This window comes from Vidua macroura, chromosome 15 (genome assembly GCF_024509145.1).
Source record: "Vidua macroura isolate BioBank_ID:100142 chromosome 15, ASM2450914v1, whole genome shotgun sequence".
Classification (NCBI taxonomy): Eukaryota; Metazoa; Chordata; class Aves; order Passeriformes; family Viduidae; genus Vidua; species Vidua macroura.
This window is the reverse complement of record NC_071585.1, coordinates 1,847,653-1,867,097: the sequence shown is the minus strand read 5'-3', so window position 1 is coordinate 1,867,097 and position 19,445 is coordinate 1,847,653. Positions and strand designations below refer to the sequence as shown.

General features: G+C 47.4%; 1 protein-coding gene across 1 annotated transcript in view; it reads right to left on the bottom strand.

The window, feature by feature from the left end:
* The window catches only part of CTNNA1 (catenin alpha 1), a 117,961-nt gene extending 103,102 nt beyond the window's left edge, over positions 1-14,859 (bottom strand). Inside the window, exon 1 of the mRNA XM_053990875.1 lies at positions 14,774-14,859. The gene's annotated coding sequence lies outside the window, so the exon portion shown is untranslated. The remainder of the gene's footprint in view (positions 1-14,773) is intronic.
* Between the last annotated feature and the right edge of the window lie 4,586 nt (positions 14,860-19,445).

Sequence of the window (19,445 nt, the reverse complement as noted above, 5' to 3'; positions counted from 1 at the left end):
ACACTCCAAGTGCCCCCACTGCTGTGAGAAAAAAACTTTAAAAGCTGAAAGCTTAAAAAGAGAGAGAGACTAGAATGAGCCTGCTCAATGCTCACATACATGTAACCCTTCTGATGGTTTGCACTGAAAAACCAGTGGGTGCAGATGAAGGCTCCCAGCTCCAGAGCCCCCAAGGAGCCATGGGGGGGTGGAAGGTGGTCACCTCCTGTCCTCCCCTAACTCTGACAGCAATCGCTAACCACTGTGAACTCACTAATTAACCTTCTCTCTCAATCACCCCCCTTTTTATTTCACTCACCTACTGGCTTCTGCCACAGCCCAGATGCTGGCACAGGGCATGCTGTGAAATGCCCTTCACCCCCAGGTAACTTCCCACCCTCCACAAGGAATTTCACTGGTTTATTCCCTCCCCATCAGCTCAGCACAAATGCTTCCTACATAAGAAGCCAAGAAAAATACACTGACAACCTTTGTGGTTTCTGAGAAACAGAGCCAGGGCTCTGGAAAGCCCAGCAGGTTTCTAAAGAAAGGCTTTTTCTATGCAGTTAAAGCTGTTACACCTCTTGCAGAAACAATGTGCAGGACGAGGTAACCATGAGAAGATACACTAATTGTATTAGTAGGATAATAAAGGCAATTCATCTGAAAACACGTTAGTATGATAGTTCATGAATTGGCCAAAAGTAATGATCTATAAAAACCACTTAGTAGCAGTGCTATTGAAATTTATCTAAAAAGCAAAGCTTGATATCAAATAGCCTGTTTGGCAGCAAGGGCTTGGATATCGTTTGTACATTGCAATAAATATGTTTATTCAATTAAATTAAACCTGTGGAGAATACAGGAACAGGCTATAGGTTACCAACACATGGGTGAGATGGGTTTAGGGGATAAAAGGACAACTGTCAGGGCTGTAGTATAGCATTGTTGTGATTCCCTCTAGTTCTCTGGAACTTGCTTTTTCCCTGTGACTGCTCAAGCTCTCCCTCAGTGAATTCAAGTGTGGTAACAGGTAGCAAACTACATCATGGGATATTGGAGGAGAGTGCTTAATCCTCGGCTCCTGGAGAGCACACCACAACTTCCACTGCAGTCACTCCAACACCTACAGGGAAAGAGGACTCTTCTGGAAGAGGAACCCACAGCAGAGCAGTGCAGCATTGGTTTGACAGCTGGGACAGCCCAACTGACATAGAACAGGTTCTCCATGCCCCAGCCCCACAAATTCAAAGGACAAAGCAGCACGGACCACAGGCATAAGAGTGAGCGGTGCTGAATCTCAAGTGCAGGAATATATAGAACACCACCACTGCACAGGGAGTTGTGGTTGCCTAGCCTGTGGTTTCATAAGTAGCAGAAAAGCTGCTTAAGGACCAATGTTCATCCTCCCACACCCCTCCAGGAACTCATTCCCGTTTGCACATCACACCCCCTCCGTACTGGCACAGCTTTCCCCACGCCTGAGCGATTAACCAGATGGGGAAGGACTGATTTGGCTGAAGGGAAAGAAATCCATTTTTGCAAGGTGGGCTGAGATGCCCATCTGGCTCACTGTGCCACCACATATACCTCTATGGCAAGGGGAGATGGCACCATCAGCTGGCACCCTTGGCAAAGCCACTGCAGTGGGAACACATGGCAAAGCTGGATGCCACAGCCAAGCTGCACCAGGAGCCACTGAAAACTGAGCATCAAGCAGAGCTTCTGCAGGGAGCAGGAATGCCCTCCCCACACATCTGATGCTCAGACATGTGAAGCTCTAACCTCTAACCATGCTCGCCAGCCCAGCACGTTAACTGCAAACCCTTTGGTTTATTTTCCTGTTCATGATGGTGCTCATTATTGCAATAGAGATTTCAATAGTAATGCAGTGTCTTACTGGGGCTTAGTGCACTTGCAAGAACATGAGGGCAGGGGAAGCACAGGGGTTTAAAGAAGCCACTTTCAGAGCTCTGCTCCATCTGCAAGCAGAATCACCCCTGAACAACTCTTGCTTGCTTTCTACAAACAGTCAAGATCTCATCAGCAGCTAAGGATTAAGGACAGGTCTCTATTCTGCTTCAACCAACCACTGCTGCCATCCTACTGCCCTTCTCCCTGCCCAAAGAGACCCACACTGGCAGAGGCCTGATGGGGTGAGCCACTGCAGGGAGCTCAGTCTCAGAGTAAGCTGGTAACTAAAACTTCCCTTCCCAGGTTCCTGTCCTGATGGAGGAGGTGGGACTGCACAGGGAGGGAGCAGCATGGAGATGAACTCTGCTTCTGAAGTGCCCCCCAGGGCAGGCCCCAGCCCTGCTTGGAGAGAAGGATGAGCAGAGGGACATCTGAGCTGCTGGGGCTGCCAGGAGCACATCAAGGGTGATGAACACACAGTGCTCCTTCCAAAAGCCACAACTGAACGTCTGAGTGCTCTCAAAAACTGGTAATTCAAGGTTTTAGGAATAATTTCAGATACTTACTTCCATAATACTGGCATGCAAATAATTTTTAGATATTGGCAAGCAGAGGAATGCAGCTCTGCAGCTGCTTTGTAGAAGTGCCCTGAAGGCACCCAAGGCTTTTCCAAAAGCCCATGAAGGAGCACAATATGAACAGCAAGCTCTGCACCCCAACGAATCACAAAAAGGCCTAAGTGCTCAGGGTCCTGTTTTTCCAGGTTGCACTCCCACACACACACGAAGGCAGTGCTGGCTGTATCTCAGACACTACTGAGTGAGTCCATTCCTCCTGCCCTGTACCAAGCCATCCTGCAGTCACCCTATCTCCTGGGCAAGGGTAAATCTCTTTGGGTTACACAGCAAAAAGTAACTGCCCATCTCCTGTGCTTCAGTCTCACCACCTTGTGCTACCTGAAAAGTCTTTAACATAATATCTGCTGTCAGTCTTCACATTTTAACTCTCCTGCCAGGCTGCTTTCTAAAAGCTTTTAGCTGTACTCACTGATTTCTTGGTTTTTCTCAGGGAAGCCAGTATTCAAGGAATAGTCTGACTGGCACAGAGAGGAGCTGACCTTGCCAGGCACAATAGACAACATGCTGAATTCCAGCACTGAGCTAGCCAAAATACCTAATACAGAACATTTTATACCTGAGAGGACATTCTCTATCTGAACACCCTTCCTGGACTCCTCAGCTGTTCCCCATCCTGCAGGGCCAGTGTGCCGAGGAGCAGCAAGAGGTATTTCACTGCAGTGTTTTGCAGCTTCTTTCTATCATTCAAAATGAGTGGGATATATGAGAATCTGGTCTCCTACCATGCTTCCAGACATTCTGTACTGCACAATGACTCTATCAACCAGGTTGTGGGGATGGAACATGGTGGGATTCACAACACAATGACCCAGCTTTATCTTCCAGACAGAAAAAGAACCAGACCCCTTGTTACCAATGGAATCCTTTTGCTTGGCGTGTTACCCAAATACCCAACCCACTTGACAACCAGCAGGGATCCTTGACCCCTGCTGAAGGTGGCAGACAAGAGAGCAAAGATCTTCAGGAGCTGGGTATCCAACACACACCATTAATACAAACCTTCTGAACAGTTTTGTTTTCAAAGAGATTAAGGCACACTTCAATAAAACTCAGCTCACATACTGGGGCTTCATATGGCCCACCAACAATTCAAAACTGGTTTTCATATACCTAGGAGTATCCATAAAATAAAAAGTTGCATTCTTTCCGTTCACAGTCTCCAAATTAATTTGTCTCCCCTGTTCCACAAATAAAGCAACACTCAGCAGACAAATAGCTGCAAGTCAAGGATGTTTGGTGTATGTGATGCTTTTCAAGGAGGATCTAAGCAGGCTTTATTTAAGCTGTTTTTATTTAACATCAAGTATACACAACCAAAACCAGAGAGTCATCCTCTTCTAACATAGCCTTCAACCTTACACTCCATCTGCTCAGCTACCAAATCCTGTCCCCCACCATAAATGCCATGTAGATACTACCTTATTTTAAATCCTTACTGCTAGAATTTCACAGTCTGAAATATTAATACAAACTCAGGTGTCATGTTATGGCAAAGCTCCTATTTGTATGTGCAGGATGAGTTTGAGTTGAACCTGCCTTATGAGACCCAGGTGTTGGTGGCAAAGGTGGGATGTACTGCCTGTGTCCATGTTACTAAACTTTGGAGTGCCTCCAAGTTCTGAGGTGTGAGTAGGATACACTGGCCATGTCCAGTTTGGTGTCAAGGTAAGATCACCTCCACCTCATCCCAAACTCTTGGTTTTCATTGAATACAATTTTACTAAACTTTCAAGTGTAGTATCTATACAAAGCATGGAAAAATATGTGGGAAATAACTTCACTGAATAAAGCAACCTTCTGTAGAAACCAATGACCTTGTTTTCCTGGATGCAATTTCCTACCACTCAAGTATATTCAACTTTGCTACAGCTTCTGTTTAGGGTTTTTTTTTCCACAAACTACAGTAACCACCCAAGAAAAAAGACGATATTCAGGCTCAGATAAGCCTGCTCCTCACCAGTGCCATCCCAGTTCCAGGTCTCTTAATCTGCTTTCATAATTTTTTCTCTGCTGCTCTTGTGGAGAAGACCCACAGAGGCATCAGGCTCAGACAGCCTGACACTGCCAGTAACAAACAAATGCTTCTCTATTCTCCACATATTTTGACCTTGCTACTGAATTGAGAGATGAAACCTGATCCAGTGTCCCTACAAAAATCCAGGAAATTCCTGACTCTGTTTTCTCTCCCATGTAGGTTGTTATCTCCCCACAGAGCCAGCAGCCACAGGGAGCCCCTCACCTTCTCCCTGTGGCAGCAGTGCCCAGCCCAGCCCACAGGGGCACAGGGACACAGCAGCAGATGAAGATGCTTCACTCTCCCCCAAGCAGTCTGTGCTATCTCCTAGCAGCTTCCAAACTGTCATAGTGCTGGGGATTCAAGCCATTCGTCTTCAGTAAGAACCAGGATCATGCTCTGTCACTCCAGGTTTTCACTCCTTCACTGAGGTTCAGCTGCTGCTTAGGGGATGAAGGCATGCTCTGCACAAGCAGCTTCACTGTGCTGGTCCTGGGACCTCAGCAGAGATTTCACAATGGCAAATAGAATGTTTGCTTGGGAGATGCTGGTGCCAACAGCAGCTTCTTGCCTCCAGTTATGCAAGTGTTCAGCTCTGATCATTTTCTTTCTGACAATTGTTTTACTACAAAGGATCTAGAAAGGAGGTGCATGGAAGACAAATCACAGGCAGCACAAGCAATTAGTGACTTATTTATGTCACACTAAGGCTCCAGTTTATGGATAACACCCTGAAAGAAATACAGGAGCCAAATTCAGGCTTATACCCACTTAACTGCTCAGATGGATAGCCTGGTACGTACCAAACTTCCACTTCATTTCTGCAGTTTTCAGTTTCCAAAACTCATGCATGATCCCAACTCCATAAAGAAGACTGACAGGGAATCAAGAGTGCTTTAGAAGACACACATGCTCTTTCTAAAAAAGAGGATATCCTCTATAACTAAGATTCATTTTTATATTCTGGTTGCAAAACTTTGTATTTGGAAAAAAAAGGATGCGTTATGACCAGCCAGTTATTGCTGTTATGAATAATAACCACTCACTCTGCTTTCACATGGATGTTTGTGCATTTTATGCTGAAGACCTGCACTAACGCCATGAAAGATAATTTCCCAAATCACAACAAGTAACTACTGGATCTGTAACTGCTGTATTTAGCTGCCCTGTGGGTCAGCACTGCGAGGCTCTGGCCACACAGAAGGACACCACCTGCATTTTCAGCAAACAGCAGCATCTCTCAGGAGCTTATCCCTGCAGTGATGGCAACTTCAACCTCCCAAACCCAGCCCTTACTCAGCCACATCTCTCACACTGAAGCTGTAGGCTCAAACTGTAGGTTCACACTGAAACACAACAAAGGGGCTCAGCCTGGAGACACAGGAGGGTCTTGTGCATCTGCTGGACCACTTGAACTCAACTACCAAGGGTCCTTCCAACCTCTTTCTACTCTTGAGGCAGAAAACTCCATGAAGCTTCCCTAAAATCATTGAGAAAGAATTAAAGAACAGCTTTCTGGCACTCTCCGAACCACAGCACACATTTCAGACCCTAGGGACGCACAGTCAGTGCAGATGTAATAACTAGGCTGTGGCTTTGGCTTCAGAGCATGGCTCTTCAAACCCCAAACTACATCAGCACAGGTTCCAATTACCAACCTTAAGTTAACAATGAATGCAAGAAGGGGCAACCTTTTAACAAGATAACCTTTTTCTTATTTAACGTGTAGTTGTGGCAAAAATTGTTATAAATTAGTCCACTTTATCAGTTGGCAGAAGAATTTGCCACAGCTGCAAAATTGTTTCTTGCTTAGCCTGCAAAACCTCACTGATGGCCAGCAATAAAGGGAAAAGAAAACCTGGGGATTTTTGTTCTGATCTTCTTCAGCACTCAACCTGCAATAAAAAGTGCTGTTTATGCTAAAGAGTCAGAAATAACCAGAATCTGACCCCACTCAAATTGCATTTTCATTCCTAAATTGATATGTTGTTATGCAATACCCTTCAGTGCTTTTAGCTGACCACATCTTCGAAATCTACACCTTCATTAGCAATTTAAAACTGTCAGGAGTCCACAAATAATGGAGCTGTTGGAGTTGACACATGTTTTGGAAAAAAAAAAAAAAAAAAAAAAAAAAGAAGACTCCTTATAATTAGGGGATTGATGAAAATTTACTTGAACATGGAGCAAATGGACAGACTTGCATTACCAGAGACTAAATACCATATTCTTTCCCAGTTGCATGCTCAGCACAGCAGCAACTAAGGACTACGTAACAAAAACTTCCATGTTTTAAGAATGGGAAAAGTTTCCCAGTTTTCTCCTTTTGCAAAACCTACTAGAAGCACCTACTGAAGCAAAAGGAGAACATGAGTGTAAAGACTCTTCAAAGTAAAATGCTTTCTGTTTCCTATGAAAAACCCTTCAGAAGTCCTTTTGCAGTCCGCCACTTTGATTCAGGAACACTCTGTCAGTCTTATCTAAAAATTACAAAGCAGGTTTTTTTAAAGACAAAGTAACAAACCCCACAGGTGACGAGGCCGAGATTTTCACTTTATGCTCAGGGCAACCTTCAGCAACGTCTCTCAGCTATAAACAATGAGTTCCTCTGATAGGAAGAATTGCACCATCACCACATGCCCTGAGACAAGTCTCAACTTGCAGCTCCAGCTGTGAGTTTGGGAGGGGGAAGGGGGAATTCACAAAAACAAACCCCAGAAGAAAGACTGACCACGGATGGGCTGCACAAGCATGGCTTGGAGGAGTGCAGCACCTCTCAGTGCCTGCACTAAGGCAGGATGCTCTGACACCCCATCCCCTCAAGGCTGCAGACACTGGAACTGGGGCACTGACAGGTGAGAATTTCACAGCTTCTCCAGAAGAGCAAAGCAAGTCATAACAAAAACAATGTGATGTGATACATTTTTGGATACTTCCCAGAATTCCCACATAGCCATAACCACCTTCAGTCAAGTACAAACTCACTAAGGGCGCACCACAGTGCATGGTAGCCAGAGCTAACCATGACCTACCTGGGCAGGAATCCTTTTGAGTCACTGCCTTCACAGATAGATGACCAATTGAAGCCACTTCTGCGGGAAAAAAAAAAAAAAAAAAAAAAAAAATCCACTGTCCCACCCACATTCCACAGAAGCAACATGAATGAATTAGGTTTAAGAAAAAGAAGTCACTGCATTTTTCTCTCTCCACCCCTTCTCTTCACCCCCAAGAACAGGAAACATGACAAACCTACAGAACAAAAACCTGATGAGCTAAAAAATCCTGTTCCATAGGCTTTGCACCAGTGCTTTGCCTCTGGTTCTGCTGAACACTGCATCTTTCACTGACACCAACTGACTTTTCCCTAGGCCCACAATAATACTCTGCTAATCAAATAATCATATTCAAATTGTCTTAACCAGTTCTGTAAACTAAGCAAACCAGCTTAGAACACTTGATGCTGAAGTACTGATGCATAAAGACCAGAAATTAACTTTTTCTCCTTGAGGTTATAAGCTTTGAACCCTGCACAAGTCATCTGCATTATTCTGTTTTGCTACAAATAAACCCTCTAGGTTTTTTTTTTTTTGTGCTGCTCTTATTGGATTTCGTGTAATCATTTTTTCTCCCTAACCCCCAGCTAGGAGAGAGGGGAAAACCCCCCTGCTCACAATCATACTGCACTCTTCTCTGTACCTGTACAAAGTCAGAGGGCTGTGACTGAGAACTCTACCAGCAGTGAAGTGTCATGGATTAACAAACACAGGCTGTGCCCACTGTCCAAAAAGCCTTCTCTACACCTCCACTTTCAGGATGCACTGTTTAATGTTACTCAGGAAATATGTTTCCAGCTGCAAGGGTAATGGTTTCTAATTAAACACATCTTCCAAAGAGTGGAAGTGGCAGGAACTACAAAGCCATACTTTGTACCAACATTTAAACCAGTCCAGAGCCTGTCATAGAGCCAAACCAGATTCTTCCTTTTCACTCAAAAAATATTCCAAAAAATCTTGCATTTTACTTGTAGCTTGTTTGAAGTCGTTTGACTCACAAGGTTTCTAAATTTAAAAGCCACAAAGCCATTGGCTGAACACGATGACAGGAGAGCTGCTCTGCACCTGCAGCCAGGATTGTCAGAGCCAGAGGCCATGTGGCCTCCTGCCAGCACTGGCCACTGTGGCCACTGGACACATCTGCAGAACAGCCAGTCCAGGCTCCAACTCCTGCGTCAGGAAGCTCCCAAACTGCTGGACCTTGGCAGAGAACCTCAGGGAAGCAATGCTACTTTGTTTGCTCTTCTCTCATGGTTTTATTGCTTGTTTTACTGCCCGCCTGTTGCTTTCCCTTTCAGGGATGGCTTTACACACTGCCACCACCCAGGAAAAAGGTGGGGGAGGATATGAGGGAGGGAACATAAATGATGATAAATGATTGCAGGGATCCGTAAAAAGAAAAGTGGCAGGGGTCGGTAATTACAACCAGAGAACCAGAAGGAGACACCAAACCCCATCCTAGAGCATCCATCACTCCACAAAGGCATCAAAGAGCTAGAGGATACTGCTCAAAAGTGCTACAAGCAGAGCTCCTGCTTTATTCCCTCCTTCAGTTGTTGCTACCAGTCAGCTCAGCCAAGACCAAGTGAAGGGCGTGTAACTTAGGGCCTCAGACAAGGGCTAGACTAATATAAAGTTGATGGGACCAGTACAACCAAAATCTCCTGATGAGGGTCACAGCAGGACAGACCTCTCAGCCAGAGCAATCAGAACACATCAAGCCCTCTATGCACCACTTACACTTCATTGTTCAACTTCTCACCTTTGAAATTAATAAATAATTGAAATTTCAGGATGCTTAGACTCCAAAACACCTGGGTACCAGGTACCGGTTGGAATGAACACTATGGTTTGTAAGTGAAGTTATTATGAGATGTGTCACTTGCACACACCTCCACGGCCCATCATGAATTATCCAGGACCAGAAGCAATGCTTCAGCATTGAGCAGCAAGACTCTAGGTCTTTAAGCCATGCTAAAAGAGATTCGTTCTACAAGTATACATTACAAGGACATACTTGCAAGAAAGAGGGCAAAAACTGGCAGCTTGTACATCTTGATTAGTTGCACTCACACCCACTTTCACCTCCTTGCTTCTGAGCAAACCACAGCTCTGTCCTCTGCTGTTCAACAACACTGGCTCTAAATTCAATATTCCAGTCAATTAAAAAAAACATTTACCCACCTACAGCTTCAGCTGGAGATCTCAAGAGCACTTTGCTAGGATGAATACTGACCTGCTCAGTGTTACGCAGGTTAAACACCGTTTTATAGGCACACAGCTCAGCCCTGTTTACATGAAAAATTCAACTGACCTTTGTGGCTCTGTAAAGCTACATTGTTAGTGCAGTCCTTGTGCAGGCCATTTATTTAAGTGGATCTCCTGTGCTCAGGTTGTATCAACCAGAGAAATATATAGAAAAAGAATCTCCCTCCTAGAGCCTTAGATTTGCATAGCTGTCACCTCTATAAGTGCCCAGAATAAAGTGAATGAAAACTCCGAGACCCCGAGGAAGCGGGAACTGCAGTGGAGGGCGGAGCATGGAAAACCACACAAGCCATCAAGGCCACATATTCCTGATAGCATTGACTCAGTGACTGAAATGAAAAGCCACAAATTTAGTATTTACCTAAATGCCCTCTTGACCTTCTGTTGAACAACAGCAATGACAGAACTGTGGAGCCTACAATCTCCCCTCAGTTAACCTCCAGGTTATAAAAAAAAAAAAGTTTTTCTTCCCCTGATCCTTCAGCACCTAGCCACCTACTAAGCTCATTAGTTTCAGCCTCTTCCTTAAACTAGCTATTGAAGGCTCTTTAGAACAGGGTGAACCAACAGTGCCTCTTCTACCCTAATTTGCACCAAAATCTCATTTGTCCCACATCAACTCCTCATTTGCTCAACATCATCTCCACACAGAAATTCTTCTTAAGCATATACAGTCATATGCAGATCTATTCCATAATAGGGCACTGATTGCTGAGAAACTGGGTGTTCTTTGGGAAAAACAGCACACCACAAGCTGAGGATCCCACATTATGCCCAATGCAATCCTACCTGCCACACTGGCACCAGCTCCCTGTCTGCTTTGCTCTCAAGCCCCTCACTACCAGGAGTTTCACTCACTCTCGGGCTGTAATATCAACATTCATCTGTTCTTGTGCCACTCCGTGCACTAAAACAGAGCTAACCAGAGAACCAACTGGCCTCCAGATTGGCTTCATGGGCACTGTTCCACTCTCTGCCTTGGTAATGGTTACTCCTCTAGCTACAGCTGGCCTCATGCTTGCTTTTTCCATCCCTGAGTTTATCAGAGAATGGTTTGGCTTGGGAGGGACCTTAAAGCTTATCTCATTCCACCCCTGCCATGGACAGGGACACATCCCACTGTCCCAGGCTGCTCCAAGCTCCAATGTCCAACCTGGACTTGGGCACTGCCAGGGATCCAGGGGCAGCCACAGCCTCTCTGGGCACCCCGTGCCAGGGCCTCCCCACCCTCATAGCCAATAATTTTTCCCAATATCCCATCTATCCCTGCCCACTGGTAGTGTGAAGCTGTTCCCCCTTGTCCCGTCCCTCCATCCCTTGTCCAAAGTACTTCTCCAGCCCTCCTGGGAGTACCTTTAGGCACTGGAAGGGGTTCTAAGGTCTCCACAGAGCCTTCTCCTCTCCAGGTGAACAATCCCAGCTGTGCCAGCCTTTCCTCCCAGCAGAGCTGCTCCATCCTCTGCTCATCCTGGAGCCTCCTCTGGCCTGGCTCCAGCTCCTCCCTGTGCTGGGCCCAGGGCTGGGGCAGCTCTGCAGGTGGGGGCTCACTTGAACAGGAGGTGGAGAATCCCTGCCCTTGATCTGCTGCCCACAGTGCTTCAGATAAGCCCGGGATATAGGCATTGATCCCTGAATTTAAAGCCTTTCAGAAGAGGCTCTTGGGAGTCTAACTGATTAATAAGCAGCTGCCTTGTAAATTAGAGAAATTGTAACAGAAGGGAACGTTAGACTGGGGGAGAATTTCACTTTGCAAACTGTGTTAGTTTAGATCTGTGTATTGAATAATTTCTATCACTTCACAAAGCATGGGGAAAAAAGGTTACTCCTTTAATTCCACCAGAGATATTTATAAACACATATCAAAGGACTAACAGATGTTTTCTGTAGTACATCTGGGATTAACAAGCAAAAATATGTAATCATATTGAGAGAAAGGGTAGCTAGCTCTTTAAATCCATCAGTCATAAGGAATTACGAATCATATTTAAGTATCAGATTTGCCAACAGAAGAGTCTGGACTAACCAGAAATCACAGTTACACCCATTCTCACCGTGACTAGCAGATAAGGAGTCTCAGTCACTAGAGGAGAACAATCCCACTTCCAGTTGCAGTGACCTCATTCCTCCTGCAACTCCTTCACCTCAGTAATCCATCTGCACCCAGTTCTGCTTCGTGACACAGCAGGCCACTCTCATGGCTTGTCTTTCCAGAGGAGCTCATCCAGTCAGGGTGCTAGCATACAATTTTGTGGTAGCTCTATTTTAAATCCCATTTTCTGGATTAAAATAGTATGGAGTTAAAAGTAGTAATTATCAAACATCTGCACTTTCTCTAAAGCTGCAATGCTGTTTAACCAACACACCAGCTATAAACTCACTGAACAGAGCTATTCCAGATTAGCTGTAGAACAGTTCGGGTGAATTCCCAGAGCAGTAACAGATCCCATTCCTCAAGGTCATACTTTCAACACTGAAGTTCTGCAGCACAAGCTTTTGAGTGATGTCAGTTAAGGCACACCAGCAGGAAGCCCCATCCCAGGAAGCATTCAAGGCCAGGGTGGAAGGGCTCAGAGCAGGTGCAGGGTTTCCCTGCAGGTGTCCCTGCCCACGGCAGCGGAGTGGAACCAGAGCTTTAAGGTCTCTTTCAACCCAAACCAGTCTGTGACTCATCATTATGCTGAGTGACTGTCTCATAAGGTACTGTCCTAACAAAATGACACTCAGTCCTCTTTTATTCACCACGTTTCCTTTGGTGTCCAGCAAAGCTGAGAGAAACCAGTAAAACAGAACCCAGCAAGTCCTGAACAGAAGCAGCACGGCCACGTGGGCCTTCGCTCCAGAGCAGCCCCACTGTCCACCTATGACGAGCAGGCTGGTTTGGCCACTGAGTATTTTTGTGATCTTAACTCGTTCTCTGCATAAGAAAGGCCATTTAGAAATCAAACAGTAACAGCAGATGTAAATTCAAGGCAGGCCTGAAGTCCCACAAAAGTGTATTTCCAGCTCATAAACATTTCTACTTAATGTGGATTCCTTTGCAAGATCAGTTTCTGCATCTTACAGCTGCAGAAAGAAGATATTCATGCTGCTGAAAAAACACAAATTACTCTTCTATTACATCTTCCAGTTAAATTTATTAGACCAACAGAAGCCCTACGAAGAAGCTGCACATTAATGTCTGTCCTGACACATATCAGCACAGAAATGCTGATGTCTCAAAGCCTGAAAATCAATTGTGAGAAAGTATTTACATTTGTATTTTAAAGCATCGATTTGAGCACAGGATTTCTAATCTCTGCCCACTGCACTCCCCCCGGCCACCTTGTATAAACTTTAAATCTCCAATGCAGAGGCCTATTATTAGAGCTGGCTGAAAAAACCCGTAAATACTGAAGGCACAATTTTTGTTATGGAAAAGGTTAGGGCAAAGCCTTTCTAAAAACAAAACCTACTAAACCTTTGTTTCCACTGAGAAAAGTCAAAACATTTCTGTGATGTTTTAGAAATTGCTTCTTTGAAAATGATGAACAGTGACTCAACATCAAAGTATGTCCTTTCAAACAACATGTTTCGATTCAGAAGGGTGAAATAAGTACAACAAAAACACTTAATGTGGCCTTGCTGCCCCGAGACAGAGCAAAGGCTACACCTAGCGTAAAATGAGCTGGGCTTTCACCTTCATCAACAAAATCCTGCCTACAAACCAACCCAGGAACTGAACTAAACAATCCAAGAACCTGGTGTAGCCAGCGGGACTGAGGAGTGCAGCCTCTCCAACCTCCCCAGTCCCAGTGCAGGAAAAACACAGGAAACCAGTAACTAGAGCACAAGTGACTGAAGCACCCAGAAAACACCTTCTGCACAACTCCCATCCCCAAAAAAACAATAGACAAGGCCAAACAAAGGGGGAAGGGCAGCAGAGAGCTCCCAGACTAGCTCAATACAGATAGTCCAGACACGCCTGGAGTCACAACTCCGAAAGCTGGGCTGAGGACGCGGTCATGGGGCTCGCAGCCCAGCAGGGCGAGGGAGCGATCGATGACCCTCGCCAGAAGACACCGCCCGGGCACGGCTGGCGAGCCAAGGACACACAGGCAGGGAGCCGTGCCTTGCTCACATCTGATTCGTCACTAAACATAGCTGGAACACACACTTTCCTGCAAACTTTCGGTCTGAAATATTTTAAGCGTTCTGAACTGGCAGGAGCAATGAATAACCCACGCTGCCCAGAGACCCCACGGCCACAGGCAGCAGACACAGGGGCCGCACATAACCCAGGAGCGGATGCGCTCTCCCTCCTTTTTGTTTGGGAAAAGTAGCACGAAACTTTCTGTCAGCGAAGGAGAGGCTCTCGCCTTCCAGCACAGGAGGGGATTAGCGGTGTGTGTCAGAAAACGTGGCGGAGCCAGGCGGGGCCACGGGGTGTTCCCGGCTGCCCGTGTATGGGATCAGCAGCACGGCCGGGGCTGGAGGAGGGCTCGCTCCGGCTTCGGCTGCGCCGCCCGGACAGACCGCGGGCCCGAAAGGCACGGAGCGCTCCCAGGGGGCTCCCGGCCGCGCCCGGCCCTACCCGCAGCCGGGGAGCGGCGCCAGGGCGGCCCCGGCCACGCGGGGAGGGGCCTGGACACCGCCCCGCCGCACCGAAACTTCGCCGGGAGCGGCCCGGCCGCGCTTCTCCCCCGGCAGAACGCGCTCGGCGGCCCCGAACACCGCGGGCCCGCCCCGCTCCCACGCGGGCCCCGCCGCTCGGGGCAGCGCAGCCTCCCCCAGCCGGGCCCGGCCCCCTCCCCACGCGCGGCCCGGCCCGGCCCGCTCCGCTCCCATCCTCTGCCCCCCCGCCCCGGCCCCGCGGCAGCACGACCCGGCTGGCACCCAAAAGTTTCCAAGTGCGAGAGCCGCAACTTTACCGGGGCAGAGCTGGGCTGGGATGGTGGCGGCCGCCCTGGCTGCGCTCGGCCGCGCCGCTTTGTCCCGTCCCGCGGAGGAAATGGGCTCTTCCGGCGCCTCCCCGCCCGGCCCGGCCGCTCTTCCCGGCACCGCCCGCCGCGCCGCCCCCGCGCCCTGCCGGCGCCGCCCGCCCGCAGGTGAGGGACGGCGGGGACCGGAGCGGGCACGGCGGGACCGCCTCACCCCGGGCAGGACGGGGGGCTCCCCTCACCCCGGGCAGGACGGGGGGGCTCCCCTCACCCCGGGCAGGCACCTCAAAACCGCCCAGGCTCCGCAGCGGAGCCTGGCACAGCTCCCTGTCCCCCTCGCCCCGTGAGCCGACGGGCAGCCTCCCTTCACAGCTCTCCACCGGCCGCCCCCAGCCCAGGCTCTTAGGATGGCACTATTGAGGTAGAATAAACAAATTCGACGTTAAAATCTGGCCTTGTCCTCCTGAGCGCAGCTAACCGAGGGTCTTTGTAGAGAGGGGAGGTGATGGATGCAGGGCTTTGAAGGAAACAGAGGGAAAGTTATGGGTTACCCCTGGGTTTCTGAATTGGTGTTTTGTTTTGAAAACTCAGATATTTTCACCCTCCTGAGAGCTGCTGCTTTTAGGAAACGCCTTGTTTTCATCCAAACGTCTCTAATAACAAGACTACAGGTGAGAGGAGATCCCAGAGTACAAGCAGGGCCACAGGAACCCCTCTAAGAAGAGAGGAAGATTTTGGGAACCTAACCGTGACCTACGGAGGCAGGTCTGCAGGTGGAGAAAGTTGTCTTTATGTGGTAATTTGTTTCAAAGTTTTCTTTGAAAAGTCTCAATGAGCGTGTTGTGAGAAAGAATGATTTTTTTCACTCTGCAACAAATTACTCTGGGACTTTCTGTGGTGTGTTTTGAGATGGTTTTTAATACAAATCTCTCCAAAGAACCTACACTTGTACTGGATTGTAAAGACAACGGAGTAAATTGAATACATTTCATGACTCATTTGCCAGCACTTCTGCAATACCTGAATCTACACACTCCATCCTTTGTTATTAAGCAAAAAAAAAAAAAAAAAGAGAGATTGAGTAACCTACAAGGAAGATTCATTCAAGGTATGTAACTGAGTGAGGGCCTGGCCCGAGGTCAGTGTCACAGCACAGGTGACCACACCGTGGTCAGGACTGTGCCTTTCCTCCAGATCCTGGTTCAATGGGATTTGCAGGGCTGTGTTTCCCATTGTTGCCATATTCCTACAAGACTTTCCTGCTGGAACACTGTGTCCTGCAGGGAATTAGATTGCATTTTTCCTTCCTGCAGGTTTAATCCAAGAAAGGGATCCAAGACAAGGAAGTAAGCAGAGTACTGTTGTTTTATAATCCAGAAAGAAAATAGGGATCAAGAGCCCAGCCTTGTCAGTGAGTGAAATTAGTCTAAAGAATGTGAGATCTGTAATTATGAAACTGACTGAGATACAGGTTATTAAAAAAATACACGTCTTCAGTGCCTCAAGAAATAGACTCTCGTATGGAAATATGTGGAAAACAGATTTTTTAACTTCATTGTGTTTCCTGCTTATACCAAACCATTAATATTTGGTGTCAATTGCACCAGGGATCCAAATTACTCATTTCTGTCTGTAGCGTACTCTCAGTAAAAATGGAGTTTACACTTCAATAGCTTGCTTTCTTTCATTACTCGTTTTAATATCATGTCTTGGCCTCCTGTGGTGCCTTCCACATTCGGCAGTTCTGTGTGCTTCACGTCCTTTCAGGACAAAATGTCAGATTAAAAAAAAAATCCTTTTTAAACCTACAGATTCCAAAGTTGTAGAGAATCACATGTTCTGCACTGCACCACTGAAAAGTTAAGGGAAAAGTAGGAGATCAGCTGGCAGCTCTGTTGGTTCATGGAGCGAGTTAAAAGGCTCAGCAAACAAAACATAAAATTATGTAAAAATAGAGCCAGCTAGTTTGAGATTGGACTTTGTCTCTTAATTAACAGCTCTCTCTGAATCACAGCACTGGGCTCTGTCAACAAGACTAAAATGCAGGGAGTGTTCAGACAGGCACCCAGCAACAGCAGCTCACACCTCCCATCCAGCCCCATGTCATTGGCAGCTTGAAATCTAATGCATTTTCTGAAATGAGTTACAAGTCTGCTGCTTGACCTCAAATCTTCCTGTAACAGCGTTTGTGGTTTTGTAATCCCATTTTCCTGGTGGTTTTTAAAATGTTTTTCTTGCCCTTTTTCACTGGTGAAAATGCAGGGTAAGCCAGGGGAGAGGACAGGGAGAGAGGTGAGGTGGCCGCCCCGATACTGGGGGAGGTTGTTTGTGTAGAATCAGCAAATGCTCCCGTCCGATCCAAGGTGCAGCAGAGGAGAGCGGGTCTGGCGGCTGCGCACTCCCGGCAGCCTGGCCCTGTTCCTTAGGTGTGTGCACAAGGGCAATCCCTGGCCAGGGCCACCTGGAGATGCCGTGTGGGTGTAGCTAGCGCAGGGGAGCTGCATTTTCCTGTAAATCCTGGGCTGGGTCTGTGTAGGAAGGGGCTTGTTTATCTAGCACCTGCTGGAGCTCCACTGTCTGTCAATCTCAGTGTATACGGGGTCTAAATGATGTGCCTCTGGATTTTCTATTTCTGTAACAATGCTGTTGAAGGGAAGTAGTTGCTCCATGCATCCGTTTGTGCTCCATTTCAAAATCCTTGTTTGGTCTCTGTGGTTTTGTGTTTTGTTTTGTTTTGGGGGATTTTTTTTAAGTGGTTTTGTTTAGTTATTTGCAAGATGTAAGCATTGCACCTCTCACGTCAGTTTCAAAGACAGGACTGCTGGAGCAGGAGGTGGTGAGGGGATTGAGAAGGATGACAGAAGGAAGAAAAAAAAAATAGGAAAAGTAATATAGAGTGTTGTAATGGCAAGCTGAAGGTCCTGCCGGAGGGGCTGAATGGGCAGCAGGAACCAAGAGAGAGAGGAAAAACTCCAAATGCTCTAAAGGATTCTCCAAGTTCAACTAGCAGCCGGTTGAGGCTCCCTGCAGGCTGATGTCATGCTGGGCGGTGGGGACAGCCCCAGGGCAGCCATGCTGTGCCACCAGCTGTGTGACTGCGAGCAGCAGTCACCGGGCACAGCCCTGTCACCTCCTGTCCCTGGGCTGCCAGCAAGGGGCAGGAGCAGGGCAGGGACTCGCAGCCGATGAGCTTTGCTGTAGGAGACACCCCAAAATGCAGCCTCCCTCGAAGACTGGAGGCTCTGATGAAGTCAGCAATGTAGCAAAGTGACAGAATGAGGGCCTGGCACCAACTCCTGGGGGCTCTCCAGTGCTCAGCTCAGCGTTCCATGCAGCTGGGAGGCATCACCATTCCTTTTTCAGGGCTCGGACACATAAAGAACTAAGATTGTCTTGCAATATCCAGCTTGGAATGAGCATGTGTACAGCCAGAAACCAAATTCCCGTGTCCTGGGGCAATGCAATGGACTCTGGAAATGCTGGTATGCGGTGCTCCTGGGGAGACTGCAGGTACACAGCCTCAGCTGTGACTACAACACCTGCCTTGGTGAAATAAGCCTCAGTCAGTCAGGAGGAGAAGGGATTTACCAGCACACCTGCAGCTACACTGGGGCTCCCTGGCACTGCTGGCAGCACAGGGATCAGACCCAGCTGATGCTGCAGTGCCTCTGGGGTCAGAACTAGTTCTCTGGGAGCCTCAGCCACAATGCTCCTGGTGCCAGGGCTGTGCTGCCCATCACTGCCACCCTCGCCAAGAAAAATTGTCTGCTAGAAACATGCCCCGGTTCCTAATTGAGAAGCCACTGGATCCTAAGTGAAACACTCTCTTCCTGCACTGCCAAATGCTCCTGGGCCCTCCAGAAAGAGAAGCAATCTATAGCACCAGCATGGCCAGGAGCACAGGGGCTGTAGCACGGAGCCTGTGCTGCCTGAAAAAACAGGCAGAAACTGTAATGAGGGGAAATTATGCCATCCCAAAAGGCTCAGCATGAACTGGGTTCACTGGTTGCTGTTCCTAGCCCGAGTAGTTTGCATTCACCTCCAGGTTCGCACAGCCTTTGTGTAATAAACTGTCATAACCCCGAGAAGGGAACATTCAAAAAAGCGCCCCGAGGCAATGCATAGCAGAAGCCTGAGAATCCTCCTGCATGAGTCACTGACCTCCACACACTGCATCTATTTCAGCCTTTAATTAATAAGATTTTACATTTCTATGGCACTTTCCATCTGGAAAGATCCGAAAATGCTGTAAAGACTAAGGGGTGTACAGCACCATTGAAATGTGGTTCCTGTAGAGGTGGGACTGTGAGAGCTTAGCCAAGGGCACAGGGGAAAAAGGTTCTTCATTTTAAATGCAGCCTCTGTTACGTCACTGAGTATTTCATATCTGTGGAGAACAGACAAAAAGATTTTAGTTTCTAAGGCACTGCTTGAGTAAATCACATTGTCAATTGCTTTTGTAATCCAGGAGGTATGCAGTGCAGAACAAGTGCTGGGTGATTTTAATTTGGGGTGTTAAAGGGTCACAACTTAAGCTACAAATTTAAACCATTATTGGATCAAGGCTTTCCTGCCTCCTGATAATTTATTCCCAAATGTTAGACACAAAGCAGAAGCCAGTGGAGGAAACAAACCCCATGCTGACAGCACCTTACCCTGCATC